The following is a 21,593-nucleotide window of genomic DNA, read 5'->3' on the forward strand; positions in this document are numbered from 1 at the left end:
ACACGAGCCAAACTTTGTAATACAGGCAGATAATTCCTGAGATATTTCAGTCACTCAAAATAAAATCTCAGTGCGATCAACACATGTTGGAAATGTCATTGAGAGACAGTTGTAAGTGAAGATGGTATTTACTGATCAACAACCATCTGTTCTATTTATCTCCTGCAAATCCTTCAGCACAGCTGAGCCAGAGCCGAGGCTGAAACAAGCCTAAGTGCATCTCTGATGGAAATCCAAGCAGCCACCACACCTACTTTGTAAACACAGGACAAAGCCTGTGTCTGCGGACTGACTGCAAGCAGGTGCGCCTGCATTGTGTTGGTGGAGGAACAGTTTGCCTTGGCCCACCAACAAAGAAGAAACTCAGCTTTATTCTGCTCTTCCTGCTGGTGTGTCTACTGAGTGACTTGGGAATCACACTCATAAATAACCGTCTCCTCCACAGACATGCATTATACTGTACATGTCCACTGCAGGTGCCGCTGCTGCATATTTCTATCCCTGCAGAGTTGTGGGCCAATTTTAACCTCATCTGTATAAAGACAGCTACTTTCAACTTCCTTCCCTTTTCTGTGCAGCAGTGGCCACACCTGGGATGCTTTGCAGAGCGATTTGCTTGTGCCCCATTGAAAATGAAAGAGGTAAACTCAAGCCTGTGTGCACGCTGGTGTCATTTGGCTCCAGATGAAGTTGAAGACCCACAAAGACTAACGGCTGGGAGGAAATGTGGGGGGCTCACTGAGCATGAGCTGAGAAAACACAGGCCTATACTGAATATCAGCATCTCTTCAGGGTTTCACTTTTTCATGCACAGAAAATAAATGAGAATTTTAATGTTTGCTGAAGAAAAACTGTGAGGAAGAATTTGTTATTGTGATGTCCTGCTCTGTGCCTCCTGACTTTTCGTTTTTTTTTTTTTTCAATGTTTGTTGCATCAGTATTACACATGCTGCCAGCAAGCACCACAAAAACCATTGGTTCTGTCTTTGCATGCAACCTGCAGAGTTATGGATTTTAAAAAAATCAATGCGAGTCGAGACGGAGTGTGTGTGACACAACAAAAGGCATCAAATGCATGAGCAGAAATGACAACTTTAAAGAATAACCTGAGAGTATTTTTAGATAATCAAACATCCAGAGATCACGCTGGCTGACAAATCCAAAGCTGGAGTGGACATGGACGTTATTAAGTGTTGAATGAGAACAGCGTGAGTTGGACAAGTTCTTTCACCTGTTGACGTATTGAAATACTGTGTAATTTAATGATGATTAAATAAATGAATCACTTGGGTGGAGGATCTGGAAAATACGAAAACAAAGAATGTGCCACAGAACAACTTGGGTGGAGTCATTTTGGGTGAAAATCAGCTGCACAGTGTTCGTTAACCTGCCTTGTCAACACTGCTGATAAACCGTGCACGTTCGGGAACGCCCACACGAGTGTGAGTCCATCCTTTCTGGGGGTGTACATACAGAGCCTAAGGTTAAACCCCAGAGACACGGTTCTGGATCGTGTCCTACAGACTGTACAGTGATGTCACTGTTCGGAGCTGTCAGTCAAATGAAACCGGGCATCGGGTCATCGGGGAGGACACACAGACTCAACCCTTCTCTCTCACTGAACCAGTGGAGTGGGGGGAAACAATTTCAGTGCAGACATGCAGTTATTTACAATATTCGCCCCTCCAGTGTACAGTAGTATAATAGTTCATCGGGTGCATGGGTGCACATTACGCTGCTGTTTCAGCTACTTTAATAGGAGGGTGATATTCTAAGTCTCATTTCACCCAGTAAGCTTGTTTTAATGTTTGTGTTTTGTTGCCTTTCTGTACGTATCCTGTACGATTGTGTCGGCCAGCTGTCAAGCTCCGTGTGTGTATATGTGTGTGTTATGGGGGCAGTGCCAGTCTGTGGTCCCAGGCTGCCTTTATAAGGTGTAATAGTTTGCTTTTGTTGGTGCCTATGATGTTACTAAATTAAATAAATCATTTAACGAGTATTGCTTAATGGTCTAGTTTCTGCAGAAAAGCTCGGAGGCTCTGTCAGGTCAGGACAGGGAGAATCAGGCCCCTCTGATTTTCATGGTATGATTTGCAGCTGAACTCCTGTGATAAACAGTAGTTACTGCCCTTACACAGCAGTTTGGAAACGCTCTGTCAGATGCTGTGTGTCACATTCAAACTGCAGTAAAGATGATGAAACATCTGGGGTGTCAGTTGTAAAATAGTTTTTAGACTTTTTTGCTGCTGGTCTGCAAAAAAAAAAACAAAAACAGTGTCATCAATATGCTGGATAACATGAGCACGACTTTATTATTTACCTTTAGTGAGGCTGATGCAGGTGGGCAGCTGCTTGGCTTCACATCGGCCTTATTTCTGCTAATCGGCATAAGAAATACAAACTGCAACACTTTACTGGGCGAAAGAAAAACAACACCTGGATCACAAAAGTTACCAGAGTTGATTAAGAGAAGGTCATGATTGCCAGATTTAATTTTAGTTTAATAATCTCTAAATGGCATTCTGCACAAATATGAACTTAATGCTGATGCTGGAGGAGTCAGGGGATCACTATCATCACTAAGATTATCATCTGAGCATCATACGGTTCTGTATCAAAATGTATCCCAGACCATCTGGACGATCCACAGACATTTGAATAGATTAGTGAAAACTTTGACCTGAGGCTGGAGGTTTATTTCCTCTTAATCCATCTTATATTTGTTGAGCTGTTTCAGTTTGGACCAGAGGGGTCGACCAATAGATCAAACAGATCGATTACTCAGGTCTGGTAATGAGTAATAACCTAAAAAAGATACACCTCGCAGTTTTTTGTTTTTCTATCTCTTAATGGGATTTTACCTTTGGTGTCCATTTAGAAATGTTTTACAATTGCACTCAACTAGTTTATACATAAAAACATCTTTCCACAAACCAAAGCTTTTTATTTACTACACCATCAGTGCATTGTATACTTGAGTGGACTGATAATTGTTTATCAGAAGGGACTCTGTGCCAGAATTAACACAGCTAATGGGTTTTCAGCACACAACAGTCAATCAGCGGTCTGCCAGCAGGGGAATAAAGGTGCTAACAGTGCTAACAGGATGCTCGGCTTTGATGCTCTGCAAATTACCTTGATTTTTTTCCCGACCTCTTTCAAATCCACACTGAGCCTGTGACACAAGCAGGAGGAGTTATAAAGCGAAAGGCCGCTCAATCAACGTAAATCCCCACCACATTGAGAGGTTGCAGGGTTCATCCATAATTCATGCCGGAAGACACTGAACAGATTGAATTGTCACATCTCAGGCTGGTTCAGAGGAGGAGAGGGGAATGAGCTGTTCCCTCTCTCAGCATCCTGAGAAGGAATAGAAAGAGAAGGATTAGCACAGAGAGCAATTCCAACACATCTTGACTTTAAGTCTATAATGGTGCTAATCTTTGCCCACAATGACCCTTTACATTTTGGCAAGTTAAATGTGAGTATTATTGCAGGACAAGAGCTGCAACAGGCTGGTTAATGATCCCAATATTCAGCAGGGGGCTCATTGTAATGCAGTGAGACACCGACTTCCCAAGAAAGAAAAGAAGAACTTTCATGTTATTTGTGCATGAGGATAATTAAATAACAGGACACTCGGTTCTTTCTTTCTAAAACTGAAACTCCAAATACCACGGACCACATGTACAAGCTGGGTGTATTCATACAACAATGTTAAACACACACACTCTCTCTACACAGAAACCAGATTTATATTTGTCTCTGTGCTGGCACACACACTGTACAAGCTCTGAGCTGTGTATGTGTCTGTTTTTGAATCATATTGAATCATTATGTGTTTTGGGGCTTGTTTTGAGGTGGGCACAGCTAATTTTGCACGTGCATGTAATTCACAGTATATGGAAAATCATATTTCTGCTGTTTGGGTTCCACTGACCTGGACTGCCATTAAGTTGATTTGACTTCTAGGAAAGTAAGAAAATACAGGAGACCATGATTTTCTAAATTTTAGTACAAGCCATGTAGTTTTGACCCCACATGACCCCCCACCCTACTACTACTACTACTACTACTACTACTACTAATAATAATAATAATAATAAGGCTTATGTTTACATAAATAGTAAAGAATGCAAATCTCCCATTAGCTAAATCCTCAGCGTCTGTTAATGAGCCTGTTACACTCTTTCAGTTAATACCTGGCTTGTACTTGGCACGTGTAAAAACTGGGTGTGCACGGCCGTTTGCTACCCAGACTCCCAGCTGCTGCACCCAGAGTTAACCCGCATATGATTCCAGAAACACTGATGCACATCAAACACGTTTCTCACTAATGGGAGTTCTGCTCAGCGTGAGTGACTGAACATGCTTCGTTTTGGCCTCTGGTGAGGAGCAAGGACTCTGCTTTCTCCTGCCATGAAACCAATCAATGATAGCTCCGTGATCGACAGCTGCACTGCTGAAAATTTAAAGCGTGCTGCTGTCCGAGAATGTTAAGTGTGTTCCTAGATGTGAATCGGCAACCACTGTGGCTGAATTTTGAAATCAGCACTATATGTCCTGAAGCTGCACTTTAGTTATTGTTTAATTTATGTTTTAATTTATTTAAGTGTTTCTCTCACATGATTTGGCAAGATATCCTGATCAAACATTAAAATAACTGTCATGTTTAGGGATTACCTGTGTTCTAGTTCTATCAGCAGAGGTCAACTTCAATATTTGACCATGCTGCAAATATGAATATGTTAAATGATCAAATATTTTTATGTTGATTGCCAGTGTTTTAAAAATAATGCTTAGTAGAGATCAGTTTTGGGTGGGACAATTAAAATATTAAATGTATTATATTAAAATTAAAATGAGTTGCAGGTCTGTGTGGGATGTGATATGAACCACGGTTATTTGGATTAAAAATAAAAGCAGCGACACGTTTACTGTTTGTGCAGAATGAACCAAAATGAACTTCACAGACATCTGGCTCTATCTGTCAGAAAATATCACACTTCAGGCAACTACAAAGAAAAAATAAGAGGGAGCAGCTTTTCAGGTAAGAAATAATTAATGACCAGATTATATTTATAGGCAGCGTGTTCTTCAAATACAGTTACAAAAAACACCTGTGGCCTCCAGTCAGATGTTTTAAACCTCCCACATTCTCGATCCTGCAGCCACATGTCCATTAAGCCCAAATAATCTGCTGGATATCGATGCCATAAAAAGGCCACAGTAGAGGCCTGATTAGACGGGAACATCTGCTCCATATGGCCGGTTTGGCATGAACACTGTCCTCCGCCTTCACAGTCACAGTGTAACACAGCAGTCACTGCTGAAGGTGGCAATTCAGAGTTACTGATGGCATCTGGGCTACCTGAAATTTGATGAATCGATTCAGTGAAATCAGCCTTTAAGTGCTGGAGAACTGGAGAACAGAAGGTTTGGGAAAAGGGGCAGAAATGGACTCGAACAGGAATTCTGATATTCAAAGGAGCAGCTGGAAATCACATTTTACATTCTGACCCAGAGTCAGAGAAGAAGATCTACAACAAATTCTGCAGTGACATTTGGTGCCAGAGTTTCACAACAAGCTACAGACAGATCCCCGTGACCTACACCCTTATTTGGTGTCCACCTCCTCAGAAAAATGTCCAGCTTTCAGTGACTGAGTGACACATTTCATATTAAACACTATTTGTGTAAAACATTTACGAATGTTTTTGTGGATTTGTTATTGTCTACTTATGTAAGTGACCTTTTGACCCTATATGCACATGTGCAGATTTGTAAACAGCTGCAAGAGCAGAACCGAAATGAGGTTATAACGTTCGTCCCTGTCGACACACAACATCACCAGCAGTGTTTTTCAGTCTCCTGGGCTGCCTTCCTAATGCAATAGAGAAATATTACATAACCGCAGCCTGTATGTAAATAGGAAGAGCAAGCGTTTAAACAAACACTGAAATGTGAACTGATCTTGAATGAAATGAAAACATAGTCATTTGGTGTTTCCTGTCAGCGACTGAGATCGTTGATTTAACAGCCTGTGTACTCCCTGGTGACATCTTATTACACAGCATTTTCAGCTGCACCCAGGCAGTTGGTGGTGGTGGCTGCTGCTTTGTGTTTTATACACAAATAAATACTGGTCTAAAGTTTCTGCCTGACGAAACGCTGCGGAGGCGGGTGCATGAGTGAATCACTAAAAGTTAAGCTGCAGGCCTGTGCACTTAAACTGAACAGTTACCTAATGTGTTATCTAGACGTGCTGTGAATGGATTGTGATTACATGTGGACTATTTTGCATTTCTGTGTCACTGGCGGGATAAGGAAGACAACGGTCAGTAATGAAAGAACTTTTATCACTTGGATTTCGGCTGAGCTGGGGGTTTGTTTGCAGCCTGTCCGACCATCTGACAGCCTGTGTTTCTGACTGGCCCCTTCCCAAACCCCAGCTATGACTTTTCTCGGCACAGCCCCACCAGAACCAATCGAAACGATGACAAGACCTATTAAACCAAAAGCCAAACTGCAATAAAGTGGAATTATTCTTTTACTGCCACGTATGCGACTCATCTTTCCATTTTTGTTTGTAGAAACATGAGACAGTCTCAATGTCAGTGTTTAAAAAGTTCAAATTCTACAAACAGTGTCGTGAAACCTGTTGTGGCGTTAAGCATCATTTTCACACCAACACATAAAGAAACCCAATGACTTAACCTGCTGTGAAATTTGCTGAACACAATCATGCTCCCCAGATGATGAACCATCATAACGACACAGGAAACTTAACATTTTTAGGTGGTTGCTGCTCAGATATCTACAGTTATTCATCGTCGACAAGAGGAGTGTGATCCTAATGTTTTACTTTTCGTGATTTTATTGAAAGAACTTACTTTTACTTTGTGTTTTTTTAAAAGTATCATCAGACATAACATTTAATATTTACTGATTCTGCACACACTATCTCAGTCCATGCTGACATTGAGATTTCTAATGTAATGATGTGTGAGATATGTATTATGTATAGCTACTAGTATATTTCTATAGTTCATCTTCCAAGTGTGCAGCCAGTGACACATCTATTGTACAATGTGAAGTTGTTTTCTTGCATCATCTTGTTTTCTTGGTGTATTTTTTCTATTCATTCTCCAAAAGAAAAATGATTCCAGGTTTTATTCAGATTTTTTTATGGAATAAATTAAAATCCAGTCATATAGTGTGCTGCGGTTACGCTTCTGCTGAGCATGAACACGTCATGCACAAACACGTCAAGGACACAAAAGCAGAGAGAGAGAGAACAGGTGAGGCTGTGATGCTGCAGGTCCCTATCGTCTTATCAGTGAAGTTGTCATGGTGATCGATAAAATCCTGCCAGGGTCGCGACCTCTGAGAGTCAATTAGCACTGTGCTCGTTCTATTTCACTTCCCTCCATCTTTTTGCTGAAGACCAGAGTGAACAATTCATTTCATCTCATGCATGTCTGAAAGCTTGGAGGAGAGAGAGTGTTTATAACAGACATATATGTGTGTGTGTGCGTGCATGTGTGTGTGTGTGTGTGGATGGAGCATAGATAAATCCACAGTATCTAAATGACTCAAATCAAGGATCTAAGGATAGACGGTGTCATATTCTGACACAAATAACTACATGATATTGCTACATTTACAACTTTAATGCGTGAAGATTGTACAAATGGTTCTCTTATATTTAGCGAATTATTCCTTTAGGAGCCCGTTTCTGTCTCAGCACCAGTTGTCTATAAATACAAGTATGTTCACGTTCACTGGGTAAATAAGGAATGCAGGACCTTTCTTGTGGTGTGCGTACGTCATCACTGGCAATATAAAAGAAAAGGAATAAAACTTGACACAGTTTATGTCCAGTTTGTGTCAAACATTGAATTGCTTTGCCCTGATGAAGGTTTAAATAATTCAAGCTTATTTTTTGCGTTGAACGCAGCCGTGGAGAGCCTCGCTTTTGATTTCTTTGGATTCTGTGTTTTTTTGTATTGACAAACAAACTTGCATTTGCATTTTAATACAAACAAATGAATTTCCCATGAGATCGAACATGCAAACATCTGACTCAACAATGTTGTTTGCAATACGGTGGCGGCTGGACAAAGGTTAATGTGATTTTTTTCTTGTAGCGGCTTCTCTTCTGTTGTGCATCTTTTCATTTGCTCCCTGTGTATCAGTGGGAATCGGTTTTCCTCATTCTTCCCTCGTCCCGCTCCTTTCCATCATCCCAGACATCGTCTTTAAATACGTTCTGTGGGAATGTTTGCTGCCCACAGCTTTCTAATTTCCTTCCCCTGTCACTCCTTGTTGTAGGTTTTATATTACTTTAATCATCTCCCACACTGATGTTGCTAAAACACACTTTCTCTAAATGTTAATCCCATAATCATTTCCCTTGGCATCTTGCAAACTCCGAGAGTGCGCAGCTATCAGTGATGTGTTCATAGCTGGAGTGATATTGCTTTTACAGCTTGGTCCATTTCCCTAAGTCTCCTGGGATGTCACATAATTCTCAACTTGTCACACCGGCTCTGAGAGGCCGTGGCTATATTAAGAGGCCGCATTATATTCAAGAGTTTGGAGCTGGGACATGTATCCTTGAGGATATAAACTCCGAAGTGCAAAAGAGATTTTGATTTTTTTTAAACTTTCAAGCCTGAAAGAAAAAGAACCAAAGACTCAATTATCTCTTCTGCTGTTCCAGTGTCTAATTTGCAAGTGAAATGTAATGCCTAATGACTGATAATAACTTTAGCTTTTTTCCTTATACCACTGTTGCTCCATCCATCTAAATCTCCAGCTAATTACTTTCAATAATGGTTACTCTCATTTTTTTTTAATTCATCTATTTGTCAGAAGAAATGACAGACATGGGCCCATCGGAGGTTATGCTGATTCTTCAGATTGCTGCTGTTTTGTGCAGAACCATTTCTCAATGCAGACAAACACAGGAAATCCTTGTGAGTGTTTGTCCTGATAAGTAATTACTGGACTATCAAAGCATTTTGTAGTCAAAAACTCCAGTTTGCTCCAGTCCAGGTCCTGCAGGTGGGCACAGGGACATAAGAAGCATGTAGTCACATTGAACACTGCCATCTAAATCTAAACAGCGTCTAGATCAGCAACCAGGTTCCTCTTTAAAGGAATCTGCATGACACAAATGTGAGATCCTTTCTCCCACTTGTCTCTTCGGTGAGAAGCATCATGGAGCGTCCTGGTTTGTAAAGATGAACGGGCTGGGTGCAGTTTTACTGATGAGGATTTCTGGACATTGAGAGTTTCTAGCAGAAACCTGCCATTTGTGTAGAGCAGCTCTAAAGAGGAGTCTCCAGCTGAAGTGTTTTGTTTTTTTTTTTTCTGCTGGTTTCTGGAGCCAGATGTCAATAAACCCTGACCACACCTCCAGCGCCATGACAGGAGAACTGTGTTTAATGAGACCAGAGGGGAGAACCGAACCCGCTGTAAGAGTAAAACAGAAAGAATCTGTTGTGATTCTTGATATCATGCTGTTATCTGTCAGCCACCATAAGCGGGGGAAAGTTGGTTTCTTTTATTCATCAGAGGAGTCAGCCGTCTGCCCCCGTCACTGCTTCTCTACTTTTATAAGACAGCAGGACGTCTGAGCAGGACACCCAGAAGGAGACGTTTGAATAAAAGAAGAGTAAAATCGTACATTTAGTCTCAGGCTTGTGAGCAGCGAGCAGGATTGCAGGTCACCTTCAGCAGAATAGTTCTTCATAATATGTGTGGAGATGTTGGAAGTCTGCACACACACCTGCAGTCCACTTACAGACATGTTCTGGTTTATATTTACTGATTAGACCAATGACATCTCCTTCACTCTGCACCTGCAAACAGAGGCCACATCACAGCATTTTTGCTTGTTGAGCGACCTCATGTAAACCTCAGCATCTCTGTCCACCTCTAACCTGAGCTGGTAGCTCATGACCAACCACGAGCCTCTGCAGCAGAGACAAAGTAATAATTGACATTTTGAGGAATACACCACCCAGCACGTACTTCCACGGTAAAGCTGCAGCTAAAGCCGACTAATAGTTAGCTTCACTCAACAGATTAAGTGTAAAGATGTGAGAGGGTTTTGAAGTTAATCATTTAACTCTTGACAAGGAAATAAGACCAAAAGATTAAAAGTAGAAAATGTCCAATGCGGGAAAGACAAACGGCGTAACGCAGACTAGCAGTGGATGATGGGAGAGGAGAGAGTAAAGATGAAGCCAAGCAGCTTAGAGCAAACAAGAGATGCAGATGCAGAGAATCACCATGAGGACAAGTCTAGCTGCTTTTTCATGTTCTAAGATGTGCTATAAATAAACAGTCAGAGTCCTTATGTCGTGTATTGATGAAAGTGGGCTGGTTATTGTATCGTTAGCATGTTTCACCACTGAATATGCTGCATGGGAGCTAGAAAATCAATAATAATGGCATTTCCACCTCAGCTCCGAGGAATAATAGAACAAGACATCAGGGGTAGATCCGGTTTGGGAGGAAATGATTGAAAGACGTCATAAAAATTGCAAAATGCAACTTTTGACACTGTGTCTTTACCTTCAGTGCAGGATCATGTTTTTCAGACTAACTGGACAGAAGACAGCACTGAGCACATGTCCCTGACTGGTTCTACCCTGTAATTCAAGGTGGAGAGAAGAACTGTTCCACTCAGTCTTTACGCTGAAAGACTGGATGATGAATGAGGCGTCTCTGGCATCCTCATGCTCTGGTCACTGTGTGTGTGTGTGTGTGTGTGTGTTGGTGGGAATATAAAGAGCAGGTTGGTTGTCTGGGACTTTCACATTGATTCCTCTGCTGCCAGAACTGCAGTGTTGTGGATAAATGACAAGAACATTCATCATCTCACTGGTCTGTTGTCTGGACAGGGCAGGGCTGCAGTACAAGATGGGCACACAGACACCTGGATCATACTGCAGGAGTGTTCGAGGGCTGTCTAAGGTCATTTTGCTGCTTTTTCTTGTGTAAACCTGAATCACCACTGGAACTGCAAGAACCCGTCAGTCCTTCTAACAGGGCTTCAGAAGTCCTCAGCTGCTGGAATGACAACCATCTGAGCAGCTTCTCCACTGATCGGGGATTTAAAGAACAGTAGCTGGACTGAAGCCACTCTGAGTAAAAAGAGCGTTTGCCAAATAGCATTTAAAGGAAAATTATGTCTGGAGAACAGCAGGCACTGGGGGCTTCTCAGCAGCAGGGACAGGGAGACCATGCAGCCAATTATAGAGGTTCTTGAAGAAAAGAGTTCACTCACTTGACATTGGGCCACATTTCACTTTACAACATAAGGGTGACCTGAAGCAAATGGTTTAGACGATGCTGGAAGAGCCTGTGACACATCAAACTGATGGTCAGCTTCGCCATGTGTCCTTTGCAATTGGCACTAGTCTGATTGGCGTCAGCAGCTGATCCTGCTGGATCAATGTGTGATCAATGATTTCACCCATTTCATGCAGTTTCTCCTTATTTCCCATCTCCACCTCTTCCTTTGTATATCTGCGGTATAGGTCACAGACTGTCGCCCCCTGCTGGTATGTTATGTCAGTTTTTGATTAAATTTGCTAATATGTTCACCTTGTGATCAGGGTTGGTGATTTTATCCGTTTAAAATGAAATTCACAGCTGAATAAATGTGCCAAAAATGAAGGGGTCTGCATATCTTCTGATGCTTTGGTTAGCTTTAGCATTGTTGCTAACATAGTAGCACTGACCTTACTGCAGAGTTTGTACAGGTGAGTGACCGCAGGTGTCGTCCTCCTTCACTGATGTGACTGTCCAACCTCAAATCCGATGTCAATGTAAAACAATGCTGAGGTTAAAACTTTAAACCTGCAGCTTTGTCAGACACAACAAAGCCCCTAAGGCAGGAATAAGGCAGGATGTGCAATAATCAAAATGTTAAAGCCCCCTCAGCCTCCTCCTCTTCGTCATTATCATCAGCCCATCAATAACTGGACAATTTAATCTGAGCCTCCGTCTAGTCAGAGCCATCGTATTTCATTCACTTGGCTGCACTGATCTAAATGAGATCTTGTATTTTGAGCTGGTTAATGAAAAGAAGCTGTGTGCTCATCCTCAATTTGCAAAAATGCCCTTAAACAGCGATACAGGAAAACGCTAAGAGATGAAAAGTAAGAACAGTTTTGCTACTATCTCTTTAAACTCAAGCCTTTTTTTAGCCAACAGCTGACCAGGACACATTACAAAGAAAGTGTGACATGGACCTGAAGATGGGACTTAAACTCAGAGAGTGTTTGTCATGATTCACCATAATGTGCTGTGTGTTTCTTCATCATCCCCTCCTGATGTTTCCAAAGGGCTCAGCAACAAGTAACTGATTATGAGAAATTAAAGCGGTGCCTGGACTGGACTTTGTATTTCATAAAGAAAACAAACTATAATGTTACGTTCACCATGATGACGTGACTCATGTGCTTTTTTCCAAACCCATAAAATTAAGCAGCAGCCTAAAGTGGACCAGGGGCTACTGTCTAGCTCTCTTAAAGCTCTTAATCCATTTCTAATCGTTGCCAAAACTAGTCTAAGTCTGTGGTGTTTACAAAATACTAAAAAGAGGAGAAAAGTTCATTACTTTCTGGGGCATGTGGATGGTGTTTTCTAGTTGAAAGGCCCCCCTTTCTAATTCTGCAAGATAATTTGTAGGAGCAATAGACGGAGGAGATGTTTCCTCCTCTCCTAAGCTGCACAAACAGCTTGTGATGCACCAGTTAATGTATAACAGTAGGAAGCAGTCAGAGAAACTGGTATCTGATTAATAATTCCCTCTCATGCAGTGAGATTTCAAAACCAAGTCAGCGAGAGAGCACAAACAAATAAACACTTAGCATATTAAAGCCGTGGCCGGGGCTGAGTGAAAGGAAACTGTGAAAGGAGTCATGCATTAATAATCGCTGCATTGCAGAGAAACCACAAACAGAGATTAAAGGTAGTCTTTAACTGCTTGTTTAAATGGCTTCAATCTTTAAAAAAAAAAGTTTATTTCTTATTGTATAGAGGAGTGGAAACATCTCTGCACATTAAATATTTCTAACCAGGAAAATGGTTGTTACCTTTTCACTTTTTACTGCCAAATAGATTGAGGATTTATTAATAATCACTCCATGTATGTAATTTGGTAATAACCTTCTTGTCCTTTGACAGCTTATATAAAAAGCTGCAAAATATCTGCAGGGCTCACAGGAACATAAAGACTGAAGCACATTTTATTCTGGATAATATTCTGATTTTGTTCCGTGATGCTGTTTAAAGGCCAGTTCCATTACTTCAGACTAAACAACAACAAATATGAATCATTTTGCACCAGCAAACTCAAAACAGAAAGATCCAGGGTCTAACGACACCTGAAGGAAATGACTCCAAACAGGAGATGGACTGAAATGCTGCAGAAAAACCCGACTGACAGTTTATCCCCCAAAGAACAATGAACACAAGAAAACACGAGCGCCATGAGGAAGAACAAAGGTTCCTGGTTAGTCCAGCACTGGATCTGACAGCGAGTGAGGTTTGGTTAAATACACACTGACTAATTGTGTGCAGGGTCAGATGGACTACACTTGTATTGACTGTGCTGATGCGTCTAAATTTACACTCCATTAACAACGATTTAAGATGTCCCATAAAAACACATCAAACCAGAGGAATGCATGTTACATATCAAGGTGATTCATCAACCAGTGCCTTTAGTTTTCACTTGATGATGCTGCTTTGCCCCCAAAGAGTCAATTGATTCAACAAGCACCTCTTTTCCAGCCTGGAACACGTATATTTATTTACACAGTTTCGAGCCTGCGCTGATTTTCTCACTCAATCACCATCAGGGCCTCAAAACACTTAAACAACAGACACATGGTGCCAACATCTACCTCAGTAGAGACAGATTTGAGCGATGAGATTTTGTAGATGAAGATGCAATTAGACATGAAACAGCACCTCTTTCCAGACTCGGTACAGTTTTGGTCACTGTGCACAGTAAACACCACAGAGTACCTTATCCTGCAAAATGTAACTGCAGATATTTTTAGGTACATGGTAAATCCCCCACCCCAGAGGTGGAAATGTGCTGCATACCTGCATATAAAACGATGCTGCACCAGTGAGAAATGTGTTTCATATGTGATATATTCATTTTAGCGAGTGCAGTATTTCTAAAATTGGCTGTAAACTCTGTGTAAAATCTTAAGTACAGTACTCAGAAAGTCAAAGTGTTAAAAGAAGTGATCGGATGTGCAGAATCAGGAATAATGCTCCCAGTTGTAAATTTAATGAGACGTTACCCCCCTCCTTGTTTATCTCACTCCCCTCACACCTCCTCTTGCTCTCTTTACTGTAAATGATGTAGTAAAAGAGATCATAAAAAGTAAAAGACCACTAAAGAATACCTAAAACCCCGGACTTCTCCATTAAAAATTTCTAAGTGCCTTCATTTAAATGGCTATTTTATTATGGACTCTTGTTTAAAACATGGACACAAACTAATTTACCACATTTATTTGATGTAAACTAAAAAAACATTCATTTCAAAATAGATGAGTAAAGTGCAGGACCAGGCAGGAGTTAAACTCTTTCCTCTTGTCTCTTCTTATCAGAGTCTTTTCTGTTTTTGCTGAGGCAGGGATTTGATTTTCGCCTCAGAGACACTTTTCTCCAGTTCAGACCATCAGACTCTGTAAACACAGTCTGTGGCCGATTAATTATGCCTGCTGCAGAGACACACAGAGAAAAAGAGATGAGAAACAGGGGCAAAAGATGGAGAGGAGACCTCGGAGTGATCCTAAGAAATGTGTGAATGTGTTTGAGATCCTCTCAGCTGCTCCTGCTCGTGAAAAACAGTCTAAATATTTCAAAGTCGGTGTTCGAAATTGAAGCTTTATCTTTTATTCATCAGAGATGTGACACAAGTAGGTTTGTATTACGATGCTAAACTTAAAAGGACATTTAAGAGTCACTGAACAACCTGCATGTGCAGATCCTTTGTAAAAGCTTAAACAAGTAAAATAAGCAAAATCATTTTTTATTATTCATGAACTTATGCAATGATCTAAAGGTTTGCACCGTCATCTATTAATGCAACATCAACCAGCAGCCACCACATCTGAGTATTAGAGTCTGTCAACATGTTGGCTGTAAAAGCAGTTTATTAATCACTGAGGCTGCAGACGTGGTCATTCCGCCCTAATGTGAACAAACACACCCTCGTGCACTTCACTGGTCCTGTACCGATGTTTGTTTTCTGCTCTTCTTTGTGTTTGCAGGCTCCGAACAGCTGCTGTGAAAATCTAGTGTGAAGTAAGATGATGAAACATTTACCTGCCGGTAAAGGAGTAAGTTTTTCTCAGGAGAAAAACAACATTTTAAATTGATGTGCGATATATAATCAGTCTCAGTGGGGAGACTGAGAACTTCTTGTTCTTAAAGTTATTGGACAGTTACTGTAAATATTTTCTCCTTATTCCCACTAAGAATATTTTTTACAGTAATCAGCACAGAACATTTTCTCATTTTATCAGTGATCAGGGTCCCTGTGACTTGTAGGCTCCAGAAAAAGCTTCATTATGTCGATATGTTGCTGAAAACTCATCTCTCAGGAGGCGGAGCAGCATATCAGGACCTGAGGTTGTGGGGGATACACAAGCTATCAGAGAGTGTGCCATCAAATAATGAGTTCATGAATGACATTTATCATGTGCATGTTTATTTTCCTCTGCTTTTATTTTGATACCCAGGCATTAGAAACTGAGGAGGCGCTCGTCTCCAGCCTGCGAATGTGAAGGAAGCAATCACATGGCTGCTGCAACTGTCTGACACTCAAGTGTAATCACAGAAAATAGTGAATTCTTCCTCTAAAAAGCTTCATTTCGATGCCTGTTCCAACAAAATGATTGCTGGCGTGAAACTGGAGCTCTCTATGTGGCAGAGGCATTGAAATGATCTGCAGAGTGGGATGTTTTAGTCCCCCCGTTATTCATAACCATGGTTATCTCTGCCTCAGTCTTGGGCTTCAGTATGTCATTACCTCAAACCTCTTTACTGATGTGACGTATGTTTCAGAAGGAGAGAGAAAGAAAGAACTTTCACTTGTTCTAGTCTTGTTTCCCCAGTTCTGGTTCCTTGAGTCTTTGTCAAAACTGAAATCCAGCTGCCAACTGTTTAATAAAACTAATATTTTCCCTGAGTTTCTAGTTTACAGACAGAAGGTACAGTATCTTAGCATCATAACTACACACTCATACACAATGTGCTCGTTAGACAGTGTCTTAATGTCCCCATAGAGTCACATCATTCATCTGCAGTCGTGTTTCTGGAGAAGCTACAGTTGATGATTTTTTTAATACTTTTTATTATAATAAAAAAGCAGAAATATTTAAAGCAGTACATTTTCTGGCATTTCAATGCACATCAGACCGTTTGTTCTTTGTTTCTGTCACAGTAGATTTCTGTCACTACACTGTGCTGACAGCCGGATATAAAGCTCCACAGTGTGAAATTGTTCCTGACATTTGTGGCTGAATATGGCCCATAAATAGAGCAGAACAGGTAGCGTTATGGAGCACCTCACTGGTGGTTTTTATGCAGTCAATGCAATCAACCCTCAGTCATGCTCATGCATGGTCAGGACAGCCAGATGGTGAGTTGAGTTGTGCAAAATCTTTGAACACAGAAATCACAAGGGCTTCAGGGTGCGAGCATGAAAATGCTCTTGCATCATTGAATTCGATTTTTCACCCATAGAAATGATCATGTGATCAGAATTCCCACTGATATTTGTGATCTGGCTCAGGAGTCGCTGTCCGGAACAGGGACAAGCACCGAGGATTATTAAGGATTCCGTGTTCTCCATTGTGGTTTTTGGTCTTCGTCCCTCGCAGATGCTGCTCAGGCCTGAACACAACAGGCCGGATGTGCCCGACTGTCCATTAGTCCTCATTATTACAACACTGATTATTGTCACCGGGGTCCTCTCCCTTTCACTGCTGTAATACTCATTTAATCACTCGTCGACTTGGACAATGGGACTCAAACACAATTGCTGCCGATGCTTGACAAGGAGGGATTTGACTCCACAATAGAGCATGGTGGGTCGTCTAAAGAAAGAAAAAGCAAGTGAAAGAGCCATTAGCAACACAAATGGCTAAATGAAATGACTAACAAGTGTTATCTGTATCAAACCTGTAATTTTATCCCAACATCACTTTTAGTTCTGAAGCAATATATTATTATATTGTGTTTTTCAGTGTGTTTATCCACATTGATCTCACAAAACAAAGTTGTTTCAGTGATTCAGTTATTAACGTGGCATAGTGGGGGTCTTCCTGTCCTGTTTCCTGAGAAAATAGTGCAGATTATTCATGTGTTGAATTCAGGCCAAAACCCATTTCAGCAGCATTTCTGCTGCAAAAAGCTCAGCTTGACAGGAGTATTCAGGTTTTAAAGCCAGAGAGGGCACAATGACCAATCAGCAACAGGCTACGTAAACAAACTATGAGTAGTTTCCTCGACTGACGCGTCGTCCGATACTTACACAGACGCAGCAACAGGACGAGTCATAAAATAACATTCTTGAAAAATGACTTTGACCATTTGCTGTTTACATAGAGCGACAGAACATCAGCAGAACATCTCTCCACAGTGTCATCCATGGCCAGAAGCATCAAAAATGAAGGTGAGTGAACAAAATATAAAAAATAAGTCACTAATAAAGTGTGTACTGACTTGTTCCAACTGGTTCATAAATAAAGACCTTTCATCCATCTACAGCACTTTCATTATGATTCACTCAGACAAATTGACTAAGTTCTTCTTGCTTTTTGCTCAAAACATATAAAACTGTATTTAAAAGACAGGCTATTTAATTACAGAACACTGTAATGATATTGATCAGGGGTGTGATCTATAATCTGTTATATACTGTTCGTTCCTGCACAAATATCAAGCTTAAGCGAGAACAGTTTGTGGTGAAAACCTTTGTTGTTTTCCAACATTCATCTGTGAGTCAAAGATTTCAAATCGCTGTCGTTTTACTAAGTGTGTGATGGTTTACTGGAGTGATTAGGAGGTTTATCGATATTATGAGGTTATAGAGGTCTATCAGTATTGATCAGGCTAAAACCCACAACATTTTTCTCCATTGCTATAAGACATTAACAGGAGGCAGCAGAAACAGGAGCACCAGGGGAAGAGATGGGTTCAATAAGTAAGAGTCTTTCAGTCGAAACAGGATTTACAAGGTGATAAATTGGACTCTGGAATACCATTAACAGCCCCAGTCAAGCAGTCGTCCCCGGGTTCATGGACGTCCTCAGCAGACTCAGACGTCCAAACTGCCCCTGACAGGATGTTCATGCTGCAGTGGGCCTTGTTGATTTTTTGATGTGATAGGGTTTAAACCGTTGTTACTTTATATGTGTGTGTGTGTGTGTGCTTACTCTGGTTTTTGTTAGTGTGTGTGTGGGTTGATGTGTAACCTGGATAGGAGTACTGTGGTAAAGCGCCACCTCAGCTTTCTGCCACATGGAGCCAGACCAAGGCTGCTCCTGGACGGAGAGATTAGAGAATAAGTGACTGATAACTGGGAGCCAGAGGGGCAGAAGCTTCTGCAGCTGCCAAGACAAACAGAGGGCGGACAGGAAGAAGAAAGAGAAGGAAAGTGGTGAGAAGTAAAAAGAGCTGACACAATGGATTAACCATCTAATCGTACTGAGGGTAAAAGTTTTTAGCTGTGCATGTTTGCACTGCATATGTTTGTAATGACGAGTCTGTGCAGTTTAAGAGGTTTAATGCAGTTGAGGCTTAACTGGCTCAGACATTAAGCTTGATGCTTGAACTGGAACAAAAAGCTGCGACTGCTCCGTCCTTCTGTTCCACCGACTTTTCCTGCTGCAGTCCGTCCGTGATTTGCAGTCGCAGCGTGAGACAGATGAAGACGCAGTTTTATTAAAGGTCGGTCGGTCTTTCTTTTTTTTTTGTTTTTTCCTTTTGGTTCTATCAGTGGTTCCACTTGATGAAACGTTACTCACAAATCCAGAGTTTGAGAGTTTGTGACCGGCCAAGAAATGCAGCAATGCACCAGACAAGCACAGTCCCAATAAACAATTCAGGTTTCACAAAATCCAGATCAGCAGAGATTCTGTGATAAAAAGCCTCAGGGATAAGAGAAGAGTCTACACACTGCAGGTTAGATAAAGTGCAGTGACCTTTATCTATGTTGGGTCATTTTTACATTTTTATGATATTACCTGATTTACATCCATTTTATCACTGCCTCCAGGATACTGTAGCACAGCCTCTATCACCAAAGCCTTTTTAGAAATGGAGCTCTGTGAGGACGCTCATCCTGATTTAGCTCTGTACAGTCCAATCCACTTCACACCGCCTGCCTACCACCAGACAGCAGACAGACAAAACTGAAACTAGCTGGTGATGAAAGTGGAATATTTAAAGTAAAAAAAAAAAAATCTATCTAGCTATCTTCATCAGCAGCTGGTGGAGACCAAACCAGAAGCAAAAAAGAGAAAACTGGATTTACTTATCCTCAGGGGGACCCCAAACCGACTGGATGACCCTGTTGTGTAAGCAAAGATCTGTGAGCCAGAGATTTGTGGTGGATGTGTATCCCATGTTTTATGATGTTTTGTTTAGTGGCTGACTTAAGTGGATTAAAGCAGCTCCAAGTCAGCATTTATCAGATCCAGTTTGTAAAACTATTTACTGCAACCCCAGTGCATTGTTTTCAAAGATCCCAGTCTAAAGATGGATGGATCTTTACCGCCCACAGCGATAATGAAATGAACATTCAAGTCACCGCATCAGAGAACGTACTGCACACGCTTTCCTGACTGACATTAACAGATGTATAAAAACGTACATACACATCTGAGCAAAGGGCGGCTGACGGCTACAACTCACTGCTGTGAACCTCCTGTGCCCGTGGAGCTGCAGCTGCCACACTCTGCTTGTGAGAGAGCGTTGGCTTTTAGCAGCCTTCTCATCTCCCAGATTAAATTTGTTGTTCTGCTTTAAAAGGAAAGAGCTGCAGCTTCACCGACACCAAAGCTCGAGCTAAAGCAGCCTGCTCGTTCCCCTTCATTACTTCATTCATTTATCCCAATAGACCACTTCGCCCTCAGAGTGCAGGTCTATTTGTGGTTCCCAGAGTTTCCAAAAGCAGAATGGGAGGCAGAGCCTTTAGCTATCAAGCTCCTCTCCTGTGGAACCAGCTCCCAGCCTGGGTTCAGGAGGCAGACACTCTCTGTACTTTTAAGGCTAGACTTAAAACCTTCCTCTTTGTCAAAGCGTATAGTTAGGGCTGGCTTCAGGCAACCCTGAACCATCCCTTAGTTAGTTATGCTGCTATAGGCCTAGACTGCCCGAGGACCAACCATCGGTGTACTGAGCTCCCCTCCCCTCTCTTCCTCTCTTCCCTCCTCACATGTATATTCCACCATTGAATGTCACTAACCTTGTGCTCTCTCTCTCCCCTAGTTTGTGCTCTCTCCCTCTCTCTCTGTTCTCTCTCTGTACCTTCTGCAGGTGTCCCTGGTCCTGGAGCTGTATATCGCTGATGTGCAGTTACTGGTCCCACCAACCTGCAGTGTCTATTTGTTGTTAATTGTTGCTGTTCTTTTCTCTCTCCTCTATCCACTCACCCCAACCGGTCGAGGCAGATGGCTGCCCAAACTGAGCCCGGTCCTGCTGGAGGTTTTTTCTTCCGTTAAAGGGAGTTTTTCCTCTCCACTGTCGCCAAGTGCTGCTCATAAGGGATTTGTTGGGTTTATTTAAAGTGCCCTGAAATGATTTGTATTGTGATTTTAAAATTGAGTTGAATTGAATTGAATTTTTTCAATCACATTTTGTCACATGGTTCGTCTGGAGCGTGTTCCCAAATAAGTGGAGGCTCAGACTCAAAGGTATGAAGTTTTAAAAAGCAAAGTTTCAGTCTTCTACTTTTCCTCCAGAGGACAACAGTTCAGTCTTAACCTTGAGCGTCTTGGTACGATGTGATTTATCCTCATCTTGATTATCCCCACCTGACCAGTCTGTGCGCACAAACCACCGTAATGCAGCATGGAGAAATAATTCATTAGAATTTCAATTTTCCTTCACCTTGAATATCACAATAAAGCCTCAGACTCATTTTTAAAATAATTTGCCCCAAGCTTGATAACCTTCCCCCCTTTGCCAAGATAAACATGTATCTCAGCGAGTAAAGCAGGCAGTATAATGAGTGAGACAGATTTATTAAAGTTTCAAGGTGTATCAGGGTAAAGCTGCTACACTGATGCACCTCAAGATGCAGATAGTTGGTCCAAACTCACTTTACGTCACTGAGGCTGTTTCCTTGGTCCCTCTTAATCCATCCATTGCTTTGTATCTATCTTCACTAAAATAACTGCCCGGTGTGTATCTTCATTAATACAGCACTAGAATAAGTGCCCATACAAAAAAAGTTTCTAACCCTGTCTCCTTTAAAAATGATCGTACAGCCCCCATCTCCACTGAGATCTGGTACTAAGTGAGATGAACCCATT

General features: G+C 41.5%; 1 long non-coding RNA gene across 1 annotated transcript; it reads right to left on the bottom strand.

The window, feature by feature from the left end:
• Positions 1–17,057: 17,057 nt before the first annotated feature.
• Positions 17,058–19,455, bottom strand: LOC113143435 (uncharacterized). The gene is made up of 3 exons (XR_003297030.2): positions 19,302–19,455; positions 18,531–18,599; positions 17,058–17,150 (listed from the first exon to the last, which is right to left on the bottom strand). It is a non-coding gene; the product is annotated as an uncharacterized LOC113143435 (long non-coding RNA).
• Positions 19,456–21,593: the final 2,138 nt, after the last annotated feature.

The sequence above is a fragment of the Mastacembelus armatus genome, chromosome 14, assembly GCF_900324485.2.
Source record: "Mastacembelus armatus chromosome 14, fMasArm1.2, whole genome shotgun sequence".
NCBI classification, from domain to species: Eukaryota; Metazoa; Chordata; class Actinopteri; order Synbranchiformes; family Mastacembelidae; genus Mastacembelus; species Mastacembelus armatus.